At 46.0% G+C, this 22,392-nt stretch overlaps 1 pseudogene; it reads right to left on the bottom strand.

Annotated features, from left to right (window-relative positions):
* Nucleotides 1-1,891: 1,891 nt before the first annotated feature.
* On the bottom strand, nt 1,892-12,299 carry LOC138915349 (large ribosomal subunit protein uL11-like; annotated as a pseudogene).
* Between the last annotated feature and the right edge of the window lie 10,093 nt (nt 12,300-22,392).

Raw genomic sequence — 22,392 nt, 5'->3', positions numbered from 1 at the left:
TGCTGCCAGCACATCTCTTTACTTGATCATAATTGATTAAATTTGCTTCATCATTTATTTGTTATGTTTTTGGTAATCAGTGAAATTGGGATTACCCGGAACTAGTGTCACTCCCCTCTTTTACCAGGCCTCAGAGACTCTTAACTTGTCCTTTGCTGTTGGGGGTGCCATCAATGTCATGAGCAGGAGTCAGCTGGACCTCAAAGTTCCTTTGCCTTAATGCTGTTATCTCACCCGTTGGACACAGTGACTCGGAAAGGCAAGGACGTGGTGACCCAAGGGTGGAAATAGGAAAGTAGAAGGACTTATAGCAAGCACAGCCTCACATGAAATGCTCTTCAAAGAGAGTGGGATTGTCTCAGATCCTGAAGAAGAGTTTGATGATTAACTGTTCTCATCCCTCCTCTCCAGACACTGGTCAGGGCAGGAAAATCAGGACAATTGGCTCTTCCTTGTATTAACGGGTTTGTTTCTGGCCACTAATATCAGCTTGAGTTTGTATCTCACTGTACACTGTTCTGAGCTCACCAGATAACCCACCAGAAAACCATGCCATGGTATAATATATTTAATATACTTGACACCAAGTATTTGATTTGACAGAACTAACCACAGACAAAAGGGATTTTCTTTTTCCCTTTCCCAGAGGTAGATGTTTTTCTTCCCATAGTCTACTTTGCCAGACAAGAAAATGAAGTTCAAGTTAAGGTTTGTTCCCTAGATTTCTCAACAAATTTCTAAAACCAAGCTCCCTGCCATTGTCATCACCATCACTATCACCATCCTCACCATGTGCCCACATGCTCCATCCTTCTTGTCACCCAATCAGGTTGACCTCATTACTGCCGCCATCACCGTCATTAGTGACAGTTAATCATCTCTGTTAACAGCCTCAGAATACTGGCTTTAGCAAACCCCAACTGGGAGAGGTCCGTTCCCACCACTGCAGGAATTTCCATATTAAGACTTCCAAGCCCACGAGCTCTGGAATATACTAACAGAGAGAAACTGTGTTGGAAAAGACCTCTGGGAGAAACTGGGAGAGAAAGCACGCCCCAGTCGCCTCTCAAAATATCCAGCAAGCAGCCATCAGGGAGCGTGTGCCCGTTCTTTGAACTCCCTCAAAGTACATTTCATCTGTTCTAAATCCAGGATCGTCTTTGTACTGGGCTTGCTGTTTCTGGATAAATCCTTGGCCCTTGTTCAAGCCCTGGACTGTGTCAGGATGTTCCACAGACCCCAGCAGGAAAGTGTTGCTAAACGAGCCTTTCCAGCAGGACCCCTTTCTTGTGACACGGATTCCAAATCTCAGCCCAGAGCGTCTGCGCTCAGCAGTACGACATGGCAGCAACCAACATCACCTTCTCATTTCGACTCCCATCTTCTCGGAGAAGGCCCCCCACACCCCCCACAAGATAGTCAGCGGCTGATAGCTCTTTCCTGAGGCACTCTATTTTCGGCTTCATATCATATCACGGACTCTTTTTCCCTGTGGAGCAAGCTGGCGAAACATTTTTTCCTTGCCTAAGCATTTGCCTTGTATCTGACTCAAATCTCAAACCTGGAAACGGGGAGAACAAGCCAAGAGAGCACCAGGAGGAAGGCCTCCTGCTCCTCCATAGACCGCACCGCAGTCCTGAGACCCGCTGTGTGAGGCTGAGCTGATATACTCCCCTCTCTGAGACACCATCTCAATTCTCATTGTTGGAGAAAGTTTTACACCACTAGCTTCCTTGGGGTTGACAGAAGACTAACTCTGTTTTCTTATGTGTATTACCAAAATGCAACACTTTTCCTTGTCTTTTTTTGTTTTTCTGGTTGTCAAATTATCCTTTATTTCCTTTGCAGTTCTTAACTCACTATGCCTTCCCCCACATCTCTGTTGCAGTTCTTAACTCACTATGCCTTCCCCCACATCTCTGTTGATGTCATCTATGATGTTGTGAAGGTGGCAGCCATTGACACTGCAGCCCACAGACTGTGCAGTCCCCAGGATCTCTTTAATGATTCCAGAGAGTTCTCTGGCTAACCATCAGTGCCACATCTGTTGGGCAATGTTGATAGTGTCATCAAAAGTGGTATTTCCACTGAGCTTAATGTTTTTCTGCTTCCTTCTGTCTCTGGGTGGTTCCTTGAGGACTGTGATGATCAGGGCAGAGGCAGAGGTGCCACCTCAGTCTGGGCCTGTCTGTTCTGAACGGTCAGTTCCACTGCAATCCTTAGACCCTTCCAGTCACCTGCAGCCTTGGCAATGTCATCACCAACCTGTTTGGGAGATAAGCCCAAGGGGCCAAGGACAGACATGGCACTGACTTCCCCACAGATTCACCTCAGGTACACAACTTTAATATTTTTGGGGTCAAACTTGGGTGGAATGGCAGAGGCAGCTGGTATAGGTTGAACCCTGATGCAGAATAACTGAAGAAAGTTGCATGTTGGCCTCCTCCAAGCCAAAAGCCAATAGCTCCCTGATATTTTTAGATAGCCCCTATCTCTTTGTTACATTTTCATGTAATGTGTCTTGTAAGCCACAATCAACTCTGTCAACGAAGCAAAGGGGTCTTATTCCCATTTTACAGATGAGAAAACAGATCCTGAGTGGGGACCTCTTTCAAGGTGTCAGCTATGTGGATAGTGGCCACTTTGGGACTGGAACCCAGGTGTCCTAATTGTTGAAGTTGATCTTCTTTCTTTTCCACCTGCTGCCCTGCATGGAATGAATATGAGTAAGTTGCAAAACAAGCCTGAAACCAGCAGAAGGGAGCAAGAAAACTATGAATGGAGTGTGAAACACAAATGGACTGTGAAAAGTATCCATTTAAATATGCTTCATGCTCCTGTGGGGACTCTTTCAGTCTAAAACATGAAGGCCCACAGGTGGCTCAGAGTCACAGACACCCCATCCAAGACATCAGTGCTGGAAGAGGACTTGGGGATCAGCTCACAAAACACCTCCATTTTACAAACGAGAAGAGTGATATCCTGCAAGGTCACTGACTCGTCCAGGCCACTTCGGGACTCTGAGGCTCAGTGGATGCCTGTTTCCAAAAGCTTTCCCTTCAGAACATTTCTCCCTCCTTCTATGAGAAGGACGTGACCTCCTCGCGGTGGTAGAGGCCCAGGCAATTCACTGTGAGCCAGGAGAGTTGGCCCTCAGCCACGGACACAGGCAGAGGAACTGAACATCCAGCCAAGGAACTAAAGAGTCACCGGGAGGAGCATTTCATGAAATCAGCCCTTCAGCAGCCAACCACAGTGCCTGAACTCCCACCCCTCGGGGTCCACTCCCATGGATTACGGCACAAAGGACTGCAGCACAAATATAACAATGCCACAGAGGATGAGTGACGGCCAGAGCAATTTTTAGCCATCAATGGCCTACTATAACTTAATCTAATGACTCCTAGAAAAGGGCAGGGCCCTGAGAGATGGAACACGGGACAGGCATGTTTTGACAGAAAGAAGAGGGAATAAGGCGCCCGCTGGCCTAAAACTTGAAGCTTCAACTAAGGAAAAACTCCTTAGTCTAGAGGACAGCTCTGGAAACTTGGGCAGTAACGGGCCAGGGGAGGGGAGAAGGGATGAAGTTACATGAATAGAGAAACCCTACTGAGCCTTAACCCTACTTAAATACAAGTAGTATTATAAAACAAAACAAAATGAAATAATAAAATAAAATGGAATATATTAGCTTATGAAACTCAAAGGTCCAAAGGTGCACTGGCCTCTGGCCCAGCTGGCTCTTTTCTCTGCCTGATTTCCTCTGGTCTGGCTGCATCCACCTCAAAGAGAGCAAACACCACCCACAGCAGCTCCCTCCATGCTCACATCCCACCAGCTTGGCCACTCCAGCAGAAAAAGGGCTCCTCCTATGCAAAGTGCAGGAGTGGGCTCTAATTGGCTAACCATAGATCACATGTCCCTCCTTAACTAATCACTGAGGTCTGATTGGCCAAATCAATCACTAGATCACATGCTCTCCCCGCAGTTCTGTTGGACTGACAGCTGCAACTTTCAATCAGGAGGCTAGTTCAGCCTGGGCAGGGCCACCAACACCCCCCCACCCCCCCCCCCCCGCCCCCTCCCCTCCACAGGGCTTGTACAGAGCATGGGGCAGCACAGTGGGGGTCCTTGCAGATCACCTCCTCTCTCCCCAACTTAGAAACACTTCTGTAACCAGGAAGGCGCTGTACCCCGAAATGCCACAGTGATGGGCTCCTACAAGGGCTCAAGCTGCTTAAAGGAAACCCAGGGCACTCCCAACCCTGAGTCGGACAGTTCTTCTGGAAAGGAAGGGTCAAAAATGCTATCTAAAGTAACTTTGTCTATTGTTTGCTGACGGTCTCCTTTGGTATAAATATTAGTTCTGTGTGGTGAGATACTGAATGTTTCCTTGTTCGTGGACTCCCCAGCACGGAGAATGGGTGTGAAGTGCCTCTGAAGCTGTCCTGACTTTCATCTCTACTCATTTCTTTGGCACTGCTGCTGCCCCTCTGGGTCCCAGAGACTACCCCCCGCCAACCACACCAGAGACACATAAAGCTCTCACCTCCCCCGGTTCTGGCTACGGAGGGGCTTGGCACTCCCCTTCCCCCAACCAGGGCCCCTGTACATGGCTTGGAAAGTTAAGCCCACACGGAAGGAAGTCCTGCTGGGGGAAAGGGAGCAGAACAGGAAGGGGAGATGGCAAATGGCCTAAGCAAAGCTTTGTTCCCTGGCCCAGACCTCTCATTTCCTCTGTCTCTGGGAGGTGACCAGCGGGGGTGAAGGGAGGTTGTTGCTGTTGTCTTCCTTTCTGCACAGACACCTGTAATCACCGGCTCCATCAAACCCCGGACCCTGCATGAAGGCTGCTGCCACAGTGAGGACCTCAGCTCCAGATCCGAGTTGCCTAGCAACTTGGAGTCCTGAAAAGAAAGCAAGAAAGCAGAGGAGCCCAACAGGAAAGGGCAGAGGGAAGTGGGCCTGGCAGAGGAGGGAGATAATCAGGAGCAATCAGCCTTATGCACAGGCTCAAAATGCAGGGCAGCCTCTCAACACCTTAGGACCTCTCTGCCCCAGCCTGCTGCTGTCCTCTCACCCCCTGTTAGGTGCCTGACATTCCACCACTGCAGATGTTTCCTTTCAAACTACTTAACTCCCTCGAGATGCAAATCATCTGCACTGAGCTGTCCCACTTCAGTGTGAGAGGAATTTACCAGACCTTCTTGGGGAAGAAAAAAGGGAAAATGTGGAAATGCAGTCTAATCCCATTCTAATCCGTCCTGTGCTTTCCACTATATTTTATATCAGTTCAGTCCATTCCATTCTCCATCCAAAGTCTGTCCATGGGTGCAGGGCAAAGATGTCAGGTTTGGGTGTTTGACAGCCATTTGTGTGACACTCAGTGAGCTGCTTACCTCGTGGAGGCTCAATCCTATCGAAAATAATCCCTAGTCATGAAGTTGTCATCGAAGTTAAGCAAACTACCGTATTTGAGAAGACCTGCACAATATTTGGCATGTAGACAGCACACAGTATATGCTAGTTTCCCTTCCCGAATATTGAAGTGATAATGTCGTAGTCACTGGGACCCCTGGGGTCTATATAGTCCTCCTACTTTGGTGCAAAGTAATCAGACTCTAATTTTGGAGGTGAAATTTTGCTCCAAGGCTGGAGAAATCCCTGGAACCCAGCTGTGACTTCAAGGCTGGGAGACTTCACTCCTCGCTCTTGGGGAATGCATCGGCCAGTGGGCAAGGCAGAACCCCAAGAAGCACGAGTGTCAGAGGACACTAGTCAATGGCACATTTTCTGCTCCTGAATTAGTCAAGTGTTCCATGGCCCTTAATTTTCCAGCACTGCTGGAGCTACTCTTGCATCAGGCTGCCTTTGATGGGTGGCTTCGGTTCACCTGCGGTGGTGCTTATGGCTCAGTCCGCCTCTCATCATGGCAGTGGGAGTCAGAGTTGGTACTAAATTTGTCTGGAATTGAGTTTGCCATCTTTTGGCTGGTGTTGGACCTCTGGACAAAAACAGGACTTCATTTCGGATCCTTGGGCAGGGTTTAAGATCAAGATTTGACCGGCAAATGGAATTATTTTGTAAACTGGCAATCTTGTATTTATCCATCCATCCATCTATCCTGTACTTACTAAGTTGGGCTCAATTCTGTACTAAATATAAGGAATATATAAGGAAGAAGAAAATGGCCTGCTGGAGTTTTCTGCCCCAAAAAAAGATCACTAGAAAATAGCACATCATTCAAATCCAGATACAACTGTTCATCTTTTCAGGGCACGAGTAGTTCAGCGAAGGAGCTAGAGATAGTACAGTCAGCGCAGAGGATTCCTGGAGCAGAGGGAACTTTTTGAATTTCCATCCTCCCATCAAACTACCAGAGCAAATTACAAAGGTAATTTGGCCTTTTCCAAATTCCACATTCCTAGACCCAACGGAATCCTTAAAAACAGTATACCTAAGGATGGAGAGAAAGCGACAGGCAAGCAAGGATCCCAAAGCTTGAAGGATATTGAAACTGATGGAGAATTGACAGGAGAGGAAAGAAAAGAGGACAAGTATGCCCCTGGTGTCACTTCTACAGCTACTTGTTGGGTGTCTGATTAACAATTTTACATCAGCTCAGCCCTGAGTCTTCATTCATTCACTGCTCTCAAATGAAAGCATCTCTGTCTTCCATATTCCCCAGGCTTGCGTGGTTTTGAGTGTGCATGTGTGAATGTGCACGCATGTGTGCCTGTTGACCAAGGACATCTGTGTGCTTGCTGAGGGAATGAAGGGGCACCTACAGCGCATGCAGGCAGAGTCTGAATTGCGTGTGTATATAAAACTATGTGAATTCATGATGGAAAACGCTCTGATATTAAAAAACTGACATTAAATATTAAACTGATATTAAAGAGCTGGTTCGAAAGCCAGAAGTCCCTGGAACCTTTGGAAATGCCTGACGATTTTGCTCCTTGTGGGGCCTCTGTCCAGCTTTATTCCTGAGGCAAGCATGTGCAGCAGAGATGGTCTGAGATGAGAGCTCCTTTTCTCTGAACTCCCAGAGTCGTCCCGGTGATTATCAGAGCATCCCCACCGTGGCTGTGGTCATATTTCATATTTATCTCAGGCAGGCTGGTCTCCTCTACAGTGGGTGACCCACTTTCAGGGCAAGACATAAGACTTGAGTATCAGAAGTTTGGTCTCTGCCTGACTTCTCGTGCCTTGGGAAAGGTGCTGGCAGGGAAGGGACCCCTGCAGGCTACCCCTCTCTGCTCTTCTCTTCTGTCCCAGTCAGGAGGTTTCTCATTACCCCCAGGGTTTGGCTTTTCATTCCCACTCCTGGCCTTTGTCTGTGCTGTGCCTTCCACCAGAAACACTCTCTCCTCTCCTACTCTGCCTCCTCAAACTCTCTGCATCCTGCTGGGGTGCCTCCCCACCCCGCAACTGACCTTCCCTGATCCCCTGCCCAATACTGCACACTCTCCGCTGTCTCCCCCTCCGAGTGTCTGTGCGAACCACTTCATAGGAATTACATTCTGCCTTCTAATTGTTTCTATCTGGATTTTGTCTCTCCAACTGAGGCAGGAGATTACTACAGATTGCTTCCCTCTTTGACATCTCCTTCTCCGCTACAGTCCTTGGCTTAAGCCCGGGCCCCTAATAAAACCTGCCTCCATTGAATTAACTGTAGCAGCCCTGCTGGAAGACTCGCAATTGAATGGCTGACAATTTATAGGAGCTGAGGACTTCAGTGTTTACACAAAGTCACTTCCTGTGAATCATACAATTGGAGCCTCACAATACCCCTTTGAGGAAACCAGGAATGGGCTTGTTATCCCCATGTTGCAGATGAGGAAGGTGAGGTTCAGAGAGATTTGTGATTTACCCTAAAGTCACGTAGGTGGGCTAGGGAACCCAGCCAGCCAGTCCTGACCCCACAGATCCTACGCTTTTCTCACTGTGCACATGTCAGGGCGTTTTCTTGATGCCACTCACGTCCCCGTCTCAACGGTTTATTCTCACCGAGTGCCTTCTGGGTGCTGTCCCTCCAGCGGCCTTCTAACTGCCTTGATACCCACAACCCCATCCACAGTGCTTAATCTTTGGTCGTATTTCTACTTCAGCCCCATTGGATAGAGATTTAGAAATTTGATAACTGTTGTTAGAGGTCAATAGATTGATAAGGAATTAAAATATGAACACTTAAAAGGAGATTTGAGTTAGAACAGTAACAATCCCTTAATCCACTCTCCTCCCCCTGTCCAAATGGCAGAGTTTTAGGAGAGAGAGATCACTGAGGCTTGTTCCATCCAATATGGTGGCCACCAGCCACCTGGAGCTAATGAGAGCTTCCAAAATGGCTGATCCCAACTGAGATATGCTTTAACTGTAAATAAGCATGGGATTTCAAAGACTTAGTCTGAAGAAAAGGATGTAAAATATTTCATTAATAATTTTTCATAATGATTGCATGTTGAAATTAGAATATTTTAGATATATTGAATTAAGTAAAAATGTGTTAATAAAATTAACTTTACTTGTTTCTTTTTTTAACGTGGCTACTAATAAATTTTACATTACATATGCAGCTTGCATTTGTGACTCCCATTATATTTCTATGGGGCAGCACTGATGTGGACAATAGGGCTTTTCCAGTACTTTTCAAACAACTCCATGCAGGTAGCCATGTGTTCAAATGGTGCTTGAAGTCTCATTATTTGCAGCAATAAGAATTCAGGATAGAGTCTTTCTAGAAAATGGTGCTTATTTCCTCCCAAAAGGTGTCCCTAGCAGTCAGCTTCTCTGGCTTCCCAGAGTTGATGTTCAGCCCCAGCACAGGAACACTCAGCATCCCCATTTGGGCAAGCCCAGAGTCAATTTCCTGGCAGGCTCACCACCTGGGCTGTGGGTCTCTGTAATGCCTGTCTTCCTGCACATCCCAAGAGAGGACCCCTAGTTAAAGTCATGCCTTAAAATTTTCAAAGATACCATGGAGTACTGAGAGGCTATGCTCTCTATGAAAGCTCAAATCTTCTACAGGGTGGCTGGCTTTGACCGAGGTGAAGATACTAAACCAGACTAGTTTAGAGCCAATTAGGTTGGGTCAACAAATAGTAACTGACCACCTGTTGGTAGAATTTGTCCTCCTGTGTGCTACATGGACTGTGTACATAGAAGCGGTTAATATAGTCCTGCCCTCATTGAGTATATAATAAAAAAGATCACTCATCGATGAGCAAAACCAAATAATCACAGATAAAAAAACCTCAAGACAACAGTAGATAGTTTTTTTATCTTAGCACGTAGAAGTCTTCCAGTTAATTCCCACACTTGACACAGCCTCTGTGGCATGGTGGGAAGGGGAACCGACCACCACCTGAAGCTCAGAGCCAGCTCTGTCACTACTGAACTGTGAGACCCTTGGTAGAGCAGCCTCCTGTCCACCTGGGCCTCAGTTTCCTCTATCCTCCTATTTTAAGGGTGAGGCATGGACTAGTCGATCTCTTAGAGTACTTGCAATGCTGGCCTCCACGAACTCTGCAATCTCCCCTTCAGCATCCACAAAGGCCCACAGCTGCTGCCTCAACCTTTTGGTAACACGGAGCTCCCTCCTTACAAATATCTCTTGTTGTTTCAGAGTTCTTCCTCTTAGAAGCTGGATTTTGCTCTCTCTAACTTCCACCTGCAAATTGACACCAAATGGATGAGCAGATACAAGTTGCTCTGGGTTTCAGAGGAGGCCAGAGCTTGTCAAGTTGGAGGAGTAAACAGCTAGTCCAGGGAAGGGAGGAGATTTCAGTAGAGCTCCCAATAATGGGTAATATTGGACATGCAGAAAATAAGAGGGTGGAACAGAATAAACCAATACAAAAAAATATCCATAAAGAATGAAAGGAGGGGTTAATCTCTGGCCTGAAATAGAGACCTGGGGAGAGAAAGAGAAAGAGTTCAGAAAGGGGAAATCACACGGTTCTTCAATCACCCTTTTTAGTCTTCAGAAGATCAGTTCTAAGTGAGATCATATTTATAACCATAATATGAAATATCTAACATTTATTGAGTACTTACTATGTGCTAGACCCTTTATATTATTTCATAAAAACCTCATAATCACCCTCTTGAAGTAGGAACCATAGGGTTCCTGTTTTACAGATAAATAAATAAGAAACATGGAGGGTTATTTACATAGTTGTCTTGTTGTGGCTCCAAAATTCTATTGTCCTATATGATGCATAAAAAATATCCTCCGTTCTGTTGGCACTGAGAGGCACCTGGAGATTCAGTGCAGTAGACGAGGATGAAATGTCTTCAGTAGATCCTCACGCTAGAAATTACTCCTCCTTCACCCAATGCCTTGGAGCACATGCTGGTGGACATAGGGTGCATTCAGAGGGATAGGACCACTGAGCTGAAATCAATGGTCAAGTCGTGGACAAAATAGGCAAGATCGCCTAGCAAAGCGTTCACAGTCTATCCTCCATGGGGTGGCTCCCATTCATGTCTGCTCTCATGTCCACGTCGCCTCTTGATAGGGTGGGGAAAGTCTCTAGAACTATAGCTTGTCTCCAAATATTCCCCATACACCAAAGGAGGCTATCCCCAGAGGACACTGCTGGTCTCGTCTCCAGCAAGAAGCTTTGGACAAAATAAAAAAAGAAACACACAAACAGCCATTTTCCAGTAGAGCAAAGTCTCAGGGCCTTCTAAAACATGAATCCACAAAGCTAAGGAAGTCTGTAGATCCCAGGCTGCCCCTCACTCTGAGGTGGGGGTAGGGGGCACATAACGATGTCATTTCATACGATTAAAAAAATATTGCATAAATAGGGCCAAGGAAAATAGAATAAAATATAAACTAAAAATAAATGGTTGAGTCAACTCATCTTTAATGCTTTTCCGTGTAACATCTATTTTGTATAATGGAATACGACTTTCATACTCCGACTGCAAATTTAACCTTGGCCACAAGTTATGATGTACATTACAATACACTTTTATTATGTTACACAGTATTGTGGTGGTTTTTTTTAATCTATTGCTAAGCCCCTAACAGTATGTCTGCGTCAGTGAAGCCCATCTGTCACAACCACAGTGGAGACATTATTATGTAAATAGTTCTAGGGCCTCCTTTTGGGGGAATTTAATATACTGTCCTAATATCCCAGCTGGAAAAAAAAATGTTTATGAAAAAAAACCTTTTTTTTTTTTTTTGGTTTGTTTATTTCATCTGTAGAGAGAGGCAGGTTGAGTTGCTGAGGGTTTTTTTTAATAGTTCAAATCTCTTTTCTTCTCTCACTCACAATGTCTTTAAAAGCTAATGATATGGTTCCTAATAAAATAAAATAAAATACATGAGAGACTTCTTTTAAACACACCAGCTGAAGTGTAGAGCATTAATATCTCGCAGCCTAGTGCATTAGCCATCTTTTCTATATTACAGTCATATTTCAATAAACTAAGTTTTCTTAGCAGGTGCCATCTTGGATTATTTCTTTATTAGACTGAGTTATAAAATATGCAGAATGGTAGGCTGAATTTTTTATTTATTGCGGGTTTTAAACCTTCACCAAAATCCATCCGACTAAATCTTCCTTCTTGGAGGTGGGGAGGCAACACCTGGAAGGGACCTGCAGGCACTTCGGCTTGCAGGGCTGCCAACCCAGTGGCTGAGGGGACGAGGGTAGGACGGAACAGAGTGTGGCTGCAAACAGAATTTGCCAGCTCCCCAAACTTCTCATTGCATCTTAATTAACCGAGTCAGGATTTGAGGGCAGCACAAAGGAAGGGGCTAATCACTGGAGGGAGCTGGGCCACAGGGACCTCCCAGCCCCACATCAACCACGTTCTTGCTTTTACTCACTCAGGCATCAAAGGTTTGCTGAGCACCAGCCAAACAGTGAGTGCTATTCGAGTAGCAAGAGAAGCAAACTACATACTCCAAGACCTCCAGGGGCACCCAGTCTAGACAGGGAGAGGTGACACCAGGTAGAGAACAACGTGGGGGTTATCTCAGTCCATTTGGGCTGCTATAACAAATTACTATAGACTGGGTGGCTTATAAGCAACAGAAATTTATTGCCCAGAGTCTGGAGCCTGGAAGTCCAAGTTCAAGACACTGGCTGATTTGATGTCTGGTGAGAGGTTGCTTCCTGATTCACAGCTGTGTCCTCATAAGGTGAAAGGTGCATAGAAGCTCTCTAGGGCTCTTTTATAAGGGCACTAATCCCACTCATGAGGGCTCCACTCTCATGACCTACTCACCTCCCAAAGGCCCCACTCCAAATGTCATCACATTGGGGATGAGGATCCATCGTACGAATTTTGGGAGGACACGATCATTCCATCTATAACAGGGGTAAGATAGTCACATGACTGTGCATCTTGATTGTGGTTCTGACTAAGGGCTACAGGAGCTGAACAGGAGCCCTATGGTGCAAGGACTGAATAATCAAGGGAAGCTTCCCAAAGTGGTGGGGGCTTAGCTGGGCCTGGAGGGAGAAGTAGGATTTCGCTGGTTGGAGGGGAGGGGAGATGTCACCAGAGCAGCTTCCTAGCAGAAGACTCTCTTAAAAGATTCAAGAGTCAGGAAGCCAAGCTCAGCCCAGGAACAGCGCAATAGTGGTTGGTGGAGAAAGCGCATTCTAAGGGCAGCATGATCCTGGTCCCTCACGTGTTCCTTTCTGCCTTGCTATGTCTCACATCTAAGGGGAAAAGTGGCTACAAGTAAAATCTAGAAAAAGCCACCTGACCAAAAATGCTGCCAGGCATCACAGCACAGGCTTATACTTGTGACGGTACCAAAAGCATGTCAGAGAGAGGAGTAGGGTGGCATCTTCTGACATATTGACTCCACACATCTTCCATCTCCTGTGTCACCTGGCTTGTGGACGAGGTGGCCACAGCAGCAGTGGTGCCCAGTGGCAGACTGCAGTCATGTGTGGGACAGGAGGGGTAAAATGGGACCTGGGGCTCCAAGCAGAGGAAGCTGCAGTGCCCAGAGGAAGCATGGTACTCAACAGTAGTGACAGCAGTGCCCAGTGGGTGGAGTCAGTAACTGGACTTATAGGAAAAGACGTGTGAAATGCTATCTAGGAAGCTAAGAATCTTGGTAGGAAGACATTTGTGAATGTCAGCAGGTGGCTATAGTGAATATGACCCCATTTATCTACCAGCACTGTGTCCTAGGGAGATCAGCCACATACATGAGGGTAAAGGAAGGAACACTGGCAAGTTCACTGGTGTCAAGGACAGGGATGCTGGACTGATAGCAGGCCTGTCTGTGGCAGCTTAAGGCCATGTTGGTGACAGGCCATTCCTCTGCACTCTGCTCTCCTCAGTGAGGATCCAGCTAAGCACTTCCAGGAGAGGGACCCTCCCCACCCCCAGACAAAGCAAGTTCAGGTCAGAGCCAGGCAAATGGGAGCCCGGGAGAAGTCCCTGTGGCTTAGCTACACTAGTCACTCAGTTTCTCCAACAGCATGGACCATGGCAGCCCCATCTGGGCCAGCCAGGAGCTCCCGGTCCCAAGAGAAGAAGGAGTCCACAGGGAGAATGAACTTACTTGGTTCTTCCTGTGCACTCTGCAGTGACTCAAGATGGTGGGTGGAGAGGAAAGGAGGTGAGAAGGAAGAATCGGGGAACTTCCAGCAGGGCAGGGTCTGGATCTGGCTTTGAAAAGTGACAAGAATTGTACTTGAAGGTAAGAAGGGGGTTTGCTGAGAGCAGGGCACAGGTGGTGTCTGGGTGTCCCCCACGTCTCATGCCCCCAAGACAGTCAGCATCCAAACATGCCAAGTCCCTCTTAAAATCCAGGGCTGAAAATCCCTGCTCTGGCATTTTCTGGGGTATGATCTTAGGCTATTGTCATAATCTTTCTGAGCCCCCATGTGCTCCCCTGTGAAGGAATATAATACTGGTGACCTAGTAAGGTGGTTGTGAGGAGTAGATGGATTATCAAATGGCACCCAGTAAGTGTCCAACAAATAGAAATCCCCTTTTTGCTTTGTGGGTCCACTTTAGGGTTTGGGATTTATATCCCATGAACTCATATAAAGTATCTGTGGCATCTAATTACGTATAACCTGCGCTGCCCCCTGGGGGTAGCAAATCCCACAGTTGATCCGCTCTCCAGAGATCAACTGCTACAGCGTCTCAGTGTTCAGACATTCCCTTCCAGTGTCTCCCCACAAGTCCCACTGCTCATCTGAGGACACATATAAACTCCCTGGGTCCATGGAGAGCTTTGAGAAGACCAAAACTAGAAAGAGACTAAAAACAGGCCATTTCAAGGGGCGATATGAACTAAACCTGCTGCCATATACACACAGAGGCCTGAAATCCCAGGAGGAGATGTTCCTCAATTGAGTTTAGACCCTCATAAACGTGTAAGGCTACAGGGAGAGCCACATCCTAACTCTACCCAGTCACTGCCCACCTGAGAGGATCTTGGCAGGGTGGGTGAGTGTAGGAAGCCAGAGGGAAGGAGGGTTCCCCCAAGGGCAGGAGGGTTCCACAAAGGCTGGTTGGGGCTCCAATGATGACTTCTCTAGCAGTCTGCCTGTGGTCAGCCCTGGAAGGTAAATTAGGAGGCCCCTCTAGGGTCAGACCAACAACAGGAACTGAGGTTTGAGCATCATCCCCACCCCCCAGATTTCCCCTCCTAGCCAAGCAGGGGGCTGAGCGGGTCTCCTGAGATCACCTCCCACCCCACAGAAGTGAGGCCATGCGAGGTAGCCCAGACTAGCTCAGCTGCCCAGGATTCGTATCCTTGAGAATATCTTCCTCAGGTACCTCAGGAATTAGGGAACAGAAGGAGGCAGAGGAGGAAAAGGAAGGACCAGGACAACAGCCATCTGGGGAAAGACCAGGGTAACCTTTACAAGTGAGATTTCCAAGGGAAGAGCTAAACAAGATCCTCTTTTCATCCAATTAACAGTTAGAATCTTCCAGGTCTAGTGGCAGCTTTGCAGAGATTAATTATCTGTCAGCTGAGAGATAGAGTAGGGCAGATGCCCAAGAGTGACACCCGAGGATGGGGGACCCTGGATGAGACTAAAAGGACACCACAGAAGTGAAGGATGCCTAGAGGACAAGCTTTTCCTCCTTATCAGGGCTGAAGGTTGGCCCTGACACCTGAAACCATCTGGCACCCCCCAGGAAGAGCACCACAGCAAGGACCCCTCTGGTCAGAGCCCACCACAGGCCTGAGATGCTGAGAAAGACGAAAGCCATTGAGGAGAAAATAACAGCTTTCAACTTTCACCTGAACTCTCTCTGTCCAAACTCAGGAACCAGGTAGCAAAGAATGCTAAAATACAATTGTATGAAATATCTTCTTTCTCCAAATCATCAGAAAGGACTTCAGCTCCTTGTTTTACACATGATGGAACTGACACTCAGGAAGACTCACAGCTTGCCAAGACCATACAGGGACTCCGTCCCCGAGACCCTGGCTCCCATTTCCATGTTCTTTCTATAAACTCATTTATTCAAGAGAAGGTCAGGGCAGCATTGGTGCAGCCAGTCGGCTTCTCTTGTGCCTGGAATCATGACGTCCGAGAGTAAACACTTCTTCCCCTGGCTGACCCCAGAGTTGCCCCAACTGCTCACCCGTTGCCCATGTCCAGAGCTGATTTAGCTGTTTGGGCACGAGTGGGCAGGCACGAGAATGTGCAGGAAGAAGTCCAGGGAAGTGGTAGCTCCATTTGGAAACACCCCCACCAGGATACAGATGTTCCAGCAGCCGGCGAGGCAGCAGGCCTGGCAGGAAGCTGCTCCAGCTCTGACCCCAAATCCATGCCTCTGGCCCACCCCCTTCTCGCCCTTTCACTCCGCTCTTCTCCCTGCCTCCCCCACTCCCTTCCCCTCTTCCTGCTCTTCCTCCTCTTTCTCTCCTCTTTGCTGCATTTCTCACCTCCTCTGTCCCTTACACCTTGTCCCTTTCCCTCCCTGGCATTTGTCTTCTCTCTCTCTCAATCTCTCTCTCTCTCTCCCTCCATGTCTGGACATTCTGGTGCTGAGTAGCTCATCTGGGAAGAATAGCCGACCTGGCAGTATCTAGGTCTTTTTCTTCTTCCCAAAACCAGGGAGTACAGACAGAAGCAAAATGTGCCCAAGAGGACAGGAGGAATCTCACCTAAGGCTACACTCCATTTTCATATTCCCTCCATTTGACAGATGGATAGAAAAAGAGAGGGAGCTAATCAGCTCATTGAGCAGTTGGAACGCATGAGGCACAGACATGAAATGATTTGCTTTTTCCCCAATCCCTGTTTTCAGACAGGCCCTGTCAAATCCCTTTTCCCATCCTTGATGATAACCCAGGGATATCTCATTGCTAACTAATCACTTCCAACCATTAAAAAGCACCAATAAGCTGAGCCTTATTCAAAACTCCATCATATATCCAATATGGCATCATCGCTTCCTTTCCCCCAACTGGCCAGGCTCTGGCCCAAAGGACGAGGAGATGAGAAGGGGAGCTTGGTCTATTCTCAGGACGTCTCCTACTCCCCTCTTTACCCTTGATGTGTTGGGGCAAAAAGGATAGAAAAGATGGAAAGTAACAAGTGTCTTTTAAGGATATGGTGCTATGGTGGTCCTTCTTCGACTTGACTGGCATTGCTGCCTGCTGGCTTCTAAACCTCAGCTCTCTTGCTTTCTCATGGTGGTCATGTTGGAACCTTTGGAAACCACTCACAGGGTCTACCCCTGCACAGTGCCCTCAGGTGGGAGGTTTAGCTTCCTTTCCACCTGTTTGACCCTCTCATAACCCTCGCTACCTCTGCTACTGCACTCTTCTCCCCAGGAATCCAATCCCTCGGTGGATTGACCAGAAGTAGGAGGTGCTATAGAGGAGAGGCATGCACACCGGAGGTACAACTCAACTTTTACTTTTCAGAATAATCTTTGGCTGGGAGATCCAGGGTTTTGTGTTCTGGTCCCTCACAAGCTAGCTTGGTGTCAATTGACCTTTGATGTTAGCAGAGCTGAATTCAAATTCTAATTCATAACTTTCTCACTGAGTGACTTTGGCCAGTTATCAGTCTCTTTTGCACCCCAGTTGCTTCACATGCAAAATGTAGATAATAATATCGTCCATCCAGTCCTGTTTAAATATGACCATGCAAAACAGGACTGGCATAAAAATCTATGTTCAGTAAGTGCTAGGCATATTATCTTATCTCTTGAAGCCTCAATTTCCCTCATATTTAAAATTGAGAGGAGAGTCATGAGCTCCCAAGTTCCTTTTCAGCTTTCAGGTCTCCAGAAAGTGGACACGTTTATCTCCTCCAATGAAGTATTAGCTATGTCTATGCTGGCAAGGACACAAATCTCCTTCCAAGCCTGCCAAAGTGAGTGTGTTGAATGGAGAGGCTGGGGCTTCAGCTATCAACAACCATAGCCCTTTGTGGACCAGTCAGCATCACTCAGGACTTGGGCTACACGGCCAAGCCAGACCCTTCATCAAGCCTAAGAAAGAATGAGGATGGGCAATCCAGCATTGTCCATGCCCAGTGCTAGACGCAGGTTACCCAGAACACACTCTACTTAAAGGGGTCAGAACTGCCATCTGGTTATCTGAGAAATAACATGGTATTTTTGTTTCAAAAGTCATAAACCACACACCAACCACACAAGCCATCTCTAGGAGGTGGATCAAAAATTGCAATATCATTCTCCTACTATATTTTGGGGAACTGAAGAACAAAAAGGAACGTGTTTTGCCCAAGGTCACACGGTATCTAGAATTAAAACTCTCTTTATCCTATAATTAGTCTAATGGCCATATTGTCCCTAAAGCAGTTTTCTCCCTCTCCAGGGCCATCCCTTAGGCTCTACTAGGAGCAGGGAGAGGAGATCTGAGACCTTGGGGATACCTTTTATTTTGTTCTCTTTCCAAGCTGGTCATACTCTGGGAGCCACTGAGACTCCATGAGGGAAGAGCAGAGCTTTGCAGGTTTGGAATGACTCCAATCCAGAGCATTCTCTGATCTCCCTGGGTTCCCAGTGAAGAGAAAACCCAACAATGATGGGATAGCAAAAAGAACTCAATAATTTATTGGGATTTCCTGAAAACCCATAGAGAACTTGAATGTGCAAAGGAACGTGTCAACAGCTTTTTTGTTGAGTTCAATGTAAACGAATTAGAAACAGATGGATTAAGTTTCCCTTCAAATACATGTGTGCTGGAGAGTTACAGCTGAGAAAATGCTTAGACCTGTGCATTTCAAGGTACTGGTCAACCCCAAACTGAGTGGGAGGTTTTGCTGAGTCCCAAATACTGCTTCTCCTCCTGTCCCTAAAAATAAGTGAGCTGTCCAGCTGCTGGATGGATATTTTCTCTTTTGGTTTTGTTTTATTTGGTTTTCTCACAAAGCGCCAGGGTGATAAATGACTTGAAAACTTGATAGAATGTTCTAGAGGAATCAGGCATCCGGAAAGTAAAAAAAATCTGCCAGTATGTTCACATCATTCCCATCACTGGGCATCCTGCCCCTTGAACATTACCTGTCATTACTTACCCATCCATCAATGTCAACCGCAAGATCTACTTCCTTTGGGAAATCTTTTGGGATTATTTTTGTCCTTGTGGATATAGAAATCAATCATTGCAACAATATTTTGAGCACCTAGTATGTGCCCACAATACTCTGAGCATTTAGTGAATATCTGAGATAAGGCCCTTGCCCACAGTGAGTTTTTTATCTAATTAGGAAGCTCCTACAAATTCGTGAAGCAATTAAGAGATAATAACAGGTGGTACAGGTAGGTCAAAATGAGTGATAAAAAGCATTAAGTGATCTTAGGAATTCAGAGAATGGAAAAGGAACTGTGTATATTAAAGAGGTCGGAAATGATGATAACAACCAACATTCATTAACTGCTATGTTTGGGGGACTATCACAAATGTTTTCTCTTTGGATCTTCACAAAAGCCCTTTAACACAGAGATGGATTGGTTTTACAGATGGGACACAGGGACTCAGGAAGATTAAATGTCTTGTTCAAGGTCACACCACTAGTAAGTGGTGAATCAGGATTAGAGCCAAGACCCATGGCTTCTGGTCCCAGCACCTTTGCCTTATATCATACCACTTCTTGCAAAGGTATGTTAAAGTCAGATAGGTGAGTCTTCCTGGTGTAACTACAGCCTAATCCTGGAATCTCCTTATAACTGGAATCTCCTCAACATTTCTGAATACGTCCGAAATTGACTTGCACACTCCCACTTTCCCATTTTGCTAATAAATTGCATTCACGTGGGATTTTCTCTTCTCCTCTCCCATTTTTAAAGATTCAGCATAAATTTGTACCTTGGATTTCCCCACCCTAAAATGTTTCCCTTCTTTGGAACAAATAGAACTTACTGGTTGTATCTCTCACTTGTCAACTAACTATGCACTGGACTACACATCACCTCCACTGTTATCTGGGACTTTTATTTAAATAATCTTAGATTATTGTGTAGCACATCAATGTTTCATCTTCTGCAGAGATTAGCTACTCTCTGAGGAGAGGTTTTATGCCTGATACATGCTCCCAACTGTTTTGAGAGTGCTTCTATGCTACGCTGAGTAAACATGTGTTGATAAGAGTAGAAATCTCCAGCTTATGATGATGATTCCTGCATCTGCAGCCCCAGCTCCCATTTTGCTGTAAGACTCTCCACTTACATGTTCCATGCTTCTCAAGCTCCTTGTGTTGAAAATGCTACCATCTTCCCCTAAAACTAGCTTTGCTTCCAGAGGTTTCTCTTGCTACCAGAGGCAATGTAATTCTCCCAATCAGACACCAAAGGTAATCATCAGTTTTGATCCTGACCCCTGAGGTCCTGTTGATTGTTCATTTGAAGTTTCTTATATGTAAAAGGGGCCCTATCATGTGCTGGACAATCTGGCAGAGATAAAGAACAGATTCCCAGGAGAGCTCCCTGTCAAATGAAAGGACAAAATACACAGGGAAGCAATTAGACAACAATCCAGACCCTGTGTCATCAGTTCACATTGCAAGAGCCATGGGGCTGATGAGCTTTGGTTGAAGTAAACCACAAATGCTTCTTGGAAATGGATTCAAGGAAGCCTTCAGGGCAAGGATTGAGTTGGGAGGAAGATAAGGGAAAGGCTCTGTGTCCTGCCCTGTGGGGAAGAAGGAGAAGATAAATGCATGATCCCTGTTCCTAGGCATCAGAAGTGGTCCAAAGGAAAGGCAGGACAAGACAGGTAGAGGGAAATGTTGAGATCCAAAAGGGGATAAATCATGTCCTATGGGACCGGCTCAGGGAGCTGAGAGAAAGAATCCCAGAACCAAATTCAGTACCTAGACCTCCTCTCCCTTCTCTTCCAGCACAGAGCCAGGTGTAGTCTCCTCATGGCAGGATTCTGGGGTTGTTCCTTCCTGAGCACGGTGCATGCTTTCAGCAACCACACTGTTAGAAAGAAACAGTACTCGACTGGGGTGCCCCCAAACAGGAACCTCAGGAGAGGCTCACAGAGGCTGGAAGGATGCAGGCAGCTAAGGCCATTGGGTTTCAGCTTTAGTAACTAGGTCGTCTTCATGCCGCAAGGTGATTTTTCAAAGGGGCAAGGAGGAAGTCAGCCAGCATTCAAAGTTCCCCAGCTGGGGGAGGCAGTGGGGACTGTCCTCAGAATCCCCCCTTCCCTCTCCTTCCTTGCTATGGCAGCCATGAGAATGTTCCTCCTGGACTTACAGGGAACATAAATGACTAAGGGCTCCAACTCCTAATATTCTAAATCCACGGACTTTGTCTCAAGGACTCCCTACGGCTTTGTAGAACCTTCCTTAAACTAATCTAGGATGGTTCCACCCAATCTTCTCCCATCGCCTTCATGAAGTCAGACTTGGATTGTGGTGTGATGACCTTTTTGTGATTGTGGTAAAAACACATAACATGAAATCTACCTTCTTAATAAATCCTTAATTGTACAGTAGAGAATTATTCGCTATAAACACAATGTTGTACAGAAGCTCTCTAGATCTTTCTCAACTTGCACAACTGAAACTTTATACCCATTGAAGAACTCCTCACCTCCCTCTTGCCCCAGCTCTAGGCAATGACCATTCTACTCTCTGTTTCTGTGGACCTGACTACTTTAGCTACCTCATATCAGTGCAATCATGAGGTATTTGTCCTTCTGTGAGTGGCTTATTTAATTTAGCATAATGTCCTCAAGATTCATCCCTGTTGTCACATATGATAGAATTTCCTTCTTTGTTTTAAGGTTCAATTACATTCCCCTGTATGTATCTACTGCATTTTCTTTATTCATCCATCAGTGGACATTTCAGTTGTTTCCACGTGTTGGCTATTGTGAATAATGCTGCAATGAACGTGAGAGTGCAAAATATCTCTTCAAGATCCTGATTTTAATCCCTCTGTATGAATACCCAGGGATGAGATTGATGGATCATATCATTAGAGGAACCTACATACAGTTTTCCATAATGTCTGCACCATTTTATATTCCCACCAACAGTGCACAAGTGTTCCAATTTTTCCAAATCCTCGCCAACGCTTGTTATTTATTTATTTATTTTTATGATGGCCATCCTAACAGGTGTGTGGTGATAGCTTATGTGGTTTTGATTTGCATTTCCCTGGTGATTAGTGATGTTGAGCATCTTTTGATATACCTGATGATCATTTGTATGTCTTTTTTAGAGAAATGTCTATTCAAGTCCTTTGTCCATACTGTCAACTAACCTTCAACAAGACTGCCAAGGATATACAATGGGGAAAGGGTAGTTTCTTCAACAAATGGTGCTGTAAAAAATGGTATCCACTTGCAAAAGAATGAAACTGGACCCTTATCTTACACAATACACAAAAATCAATTCAAAATGGATTAGAGACTTAAACATAAGACCTGAAACTGCAAATCTCTTAGAAGAAAACATTGCAGGAAAGCTTCATGACATTGGTCTTGGCAATGATTCCTTAGATATGACAACAAAAGCAAAAATAGACAAATGGGACTACATTGAACCAAAAAGCTTCTGCACAGCAAAGGAAACCATCAATAGAGGGGAAAGGTAACCCACAGAATGGGAGAAAATATTTGCAAATCATTTATCTGATAAGGGATTAATATCCAAAATATATAGGGAATCCTTACAACTCAATAGCAAAAGGACAAGCGACTATTCTTAACCTTCCCTGGTTCCCTCCCTTTTTCCTGTCACAGAGGCATTTCTCTACTTCAACTCTCCTTGTGCTCAGTGATCAGGCAGAGAAGATAGTGTCAAGGAATGCATTCTCACAGAGGTACTAGACACTGAATATGTCTCCAACATCTCCCTCCCAGGGGCTGCTGCCTTCAGGAGAGTCTGGAGAGAAAAATTATAAACCAAAGTAGTAAATCCCTGAGGGGGTGCAGGTGTGGGT

The sequence above is a fragment of the Equus caballus genome, chromosome 8 (genome assembly GCF_041296265.1).
Source record: "Equus caballus isolate H_3958 breed thoroughbred chromosome 8, TB-T2T, whole genome shotgun sequence".
Lineage (NCBI taxonomy): Eukaryota > Metazoa > Chordata > Mammalia > Perissodactyla > Equidae > Equus > Equus caballus.
Note: the sequence above shows the minus strand (reverse complement) of the source record. Positions and strands in the feature narration are given on the sequence as shown.